This window comes from Nicotiana attenuata, chromosome 8 (assembly GCF_001879085.1).
Source record: "Nicotiana attenuata strain UT chromosome 8, NIATTr2, whole genome shotgun sequence".
Lineage (NCBI taxonomy): Eukaryota > Viridiplantae > Streptophyta > Magnoliopsida > Solanales > Solanaceae > Nicotiana > Nicotiana attenuata.
The window spans coordinates 27,570,154-27,573,769 of record NC_031996.1 but is presented as its reverse complement, the minus strand read 5'-3'; positions in this window follow the sequence as shown (position 1 = coordinate 27,573,769).

Here is a 3,616-nt window from a genome sequence, read left to right as displayed (position 1 = left end):
TATAAGTATTTTTTTTCTTGTTCTTTTCTCAAAATATCTAGTGTCCTTAAAGATTTTTCTACTACTAAAAATAATTCGATGAAAGCGTGAGAGAGTAATTTGTTTAACTGTGATTTCACTTCATTTGTCCCAAATTAAAGTGTTTGCTTTCCCTATAATAAGAAAAAGAATTTCAAAAGTGTATTTCTTGGTTCTAGATAGTAAGTTTTCTTTAAAAAAAGAAATCGTTTATAAATGGGGAGAATTACACATAAGTACAAATCATACACATATATTGCAATTAGTTAGCCCAATTACAACTTTACAAATTTATAGCCCAAAGATAAAAGGCTAAGGTCTGAAAAAAGCTTTTTTACACCATCAATTACCACTATTATTCCTTCTTCATAAATTCCTACGCTTTGCACAGATTCCAATTGAAACAATCAACTTCAATGGTGGCATTTATTTTCTGAAAACATGTAAGGCTTTTATATTTGAATTTGCTTTTCTTAATGTAAAATTGTGAAGAAGTGGAAGCAATNTATTTTACTCTATACAGATAGCCCCCCGCTTTCCGCTGACATAACTTTATGTCGTCAGAATGTTGGTAGAAACATAATAATATTTGAGCATAATTTTCAAGAATATATAATGTATATTATAAAAATAACTTTATTTAAATAATTATTTTTATATTACGTGCATGAAAATATATATTTTACAACCTTTATTTTCTTTCATTCTGAATTGTGTAAATAAAATTTTGAATTTTTATTGTTAATACTAAAAAGTTTAAAAAAAATAAAAAGAAGATAGATGTTTATAATTAGAGGGTAAAATAGGTATTTGGCAATCTAAAATTTTGGAAAATCTAATTGAGTGACCTTCAGAGTGCAATAGGCATAATTCAGTGACTTTGTTGTTACAAACGAAAGAAAAGTGACTTTAGGAGATAATTTCGAATAGTTGAGTGACCATTTGAGTAATTGACTCCATATATGTTGTATGCCTATAAATGATTGTATAAAAGTAAATTATTTTCAAATACAAAAAGGGATCTTCTTTTTGCACGGATTAAGAAAAAAGGTAATCTTCAAATCACAAAACAGTTCTAGAGTAGTTTTTGAAGTTTTCACTCACAAAATTTCAAATTCTTTTTCAAAGTAGATTACATGTCTTAACACAATTTTAACTTCGAAAAATTATTTTTCATCTCATTTTTTTTTTTCAAGTTTCAACCAAATTTAGGTCTAAACTTTAGCTAAGTCCTGAATTTCTAATTAGCTGCTCAAAAATTTAGGATACTAAAATTTAGATGACTTTGTCCTGAAATTTAAATGAATTGGCTAATTTTTTAAATATATTATGAATTATGAATATATTTTAAATAGTAGGATTAAAAGTGGCTACCAGTGTACTTCGCCCGTTATTGTCCGACATTGTGTGGGCACACCTCAACTAATTGAAGTTTATTGTACACTAGAGAATTTGCCCGCGCTTCGCGCAGTTATAATAAATATCGCAGAATTTAAAATAATTATTTATAAATTTAATCTAATAGGAGAGATAATTTTTTTTATACTTAAATGCATATAAAAAACAATTGTATATATTGATCAAGTCAAAAAATACAATATTCTTATTTAGAAGTTGAGCTCAAATATTTTATTTTCCATTGCATAATTTTTTTTATAAAAGATAATAATGAGATTCGTACTTTTGTGTGGGGGAGAGGTGTGCGCATACAGTTTTAATACGTGATTCTTAGTTCACCTAAATATTTCATATATGAATGTATTATATACATTTGATTTGTTCTTTTCATTAAATAGTAAAATATTTAATAAAAATTAAGTGAATAGTAAAGAAACTAAAAAGAGAATAGAAAATAATCTACTATTTTTTCTTTATTTGATCTTCTTTTTCATTCCTTTTCAATTCTCTAATCTCTCCANAAATAAATTGATTTTATAAATAGATTTTCCGAGAAAAAGTAAGAATAAATACAAACATTTCAATTTTAGTTTTAATTGTACATGTACATTATATATATAATAATGAATAACTTTATATATGAAATATATAATAATGTATATAAAAAAAAATAAGAAAAACAAGAAGAAGAGAAGAGGAGAAGAAAGTATCAAACTTTCATGGACCCCAATTATACAATAACAATATATAATAATATATATGTATACACACACACATACACACACGCAATATTGTATAATAAAAAAATATATTTATATAACATTATACACAAATATACATATTTATATACAATTATACAATATTGTATAAGTGTGTATAAATACCAATTATACAAAATTTAAACTAGAAAACACCTTATGTCCTTCGCCACACCTCTATTTTAACACCAAAAATTTGCCTCACCAATTAATAATACCATTATTAATCAACACCCATCCAAATTGAAGAATATAGTCACAATGTTATTCGAATTAAAAAATTTCAAAACATTCAAGTCGATTTTTTAGAGAACCCAGCAGTAGAATCGAAAATTTTCCGTCCAAAATTCTTCACACAATTGAGTTTAATGCACAGGGACATCCATGGCCCATATCATGGAGATTTGAGCTTCAACGAAGATGGCTTTTTCAGATCTAAAACTACAATTTAAATTCAAAGGATACAACTTGTGTGGTGTGACAAAGAAAAAAATAAGATAGGTGAGAAAATATTTTCTGTGAAAATATAGGAACAGAAAGTAATGGAAGACGATGAAAAGGGAAGGGGTTCTGGTGGAGAAGATGATGGAAAGAGTGAGGAGGCAGCGAAGAAACGAGGGAAAGTCTTTTTATTATTTGTTTTTCTTGTTAGCAACTACTAGGGCTAAAGGGTGAAATAATTTTTACATATCATATACAATGTAAGCTCGTTTTGGTAGTATTTAAAAATATGAGGCAATTTTGATAGCATCATGATATCAATTGTATTTGAGCGTATATTTTTCCTTAAGTAAATTAATAATATACTTGGCTAGGTCATTTGTACACTAGCCTTTACTTTTTATTATACAATTGAGAGGACAAAAGTGGAGTACATTTTTTTCAAAAGAACAAAGAAAAAGAAAGAAAGTGAGATATGCCAAGATATTTTTGCCAAAATGGTACCAAATCAACAAAGAATCTCTCACTCAATTGTTCTGCTAAGTTCAAAGTATACTTTTGATTAAAATCGAACCAATTCAACGAATCATAGCACATCATTGCTATCTAACGTAACCATGAAGCAACATCATTGAGGAATAAGAAGCTATCCGGTCCGAATTTATTACTTTTAGGCTCCATATTTAAGATTTAACGTATCTCGTTATACTATAATAGAAACCCATTTGTCATTTTTATTTAATTTTTTTATTAATTACTTTGTATATCTATATTTACAAGTTATATACAAAATCATAAAAAAGAAAAAAATTCAAGATCCCTATTTAGCATGTCAGTTACACGACACACACCGCCATTTTCAATAACCCTTCCCTACATTTAAGATTTTGTTTTTTTTTCTCTTCTTAATAATCACCCAAAATCTCTCTTTTATTTTTATATCCCCCCCCCCCCATCTCCCTCCAAACTTTCCTGTAACTTTTTTCCTTTTTCCTAAACGT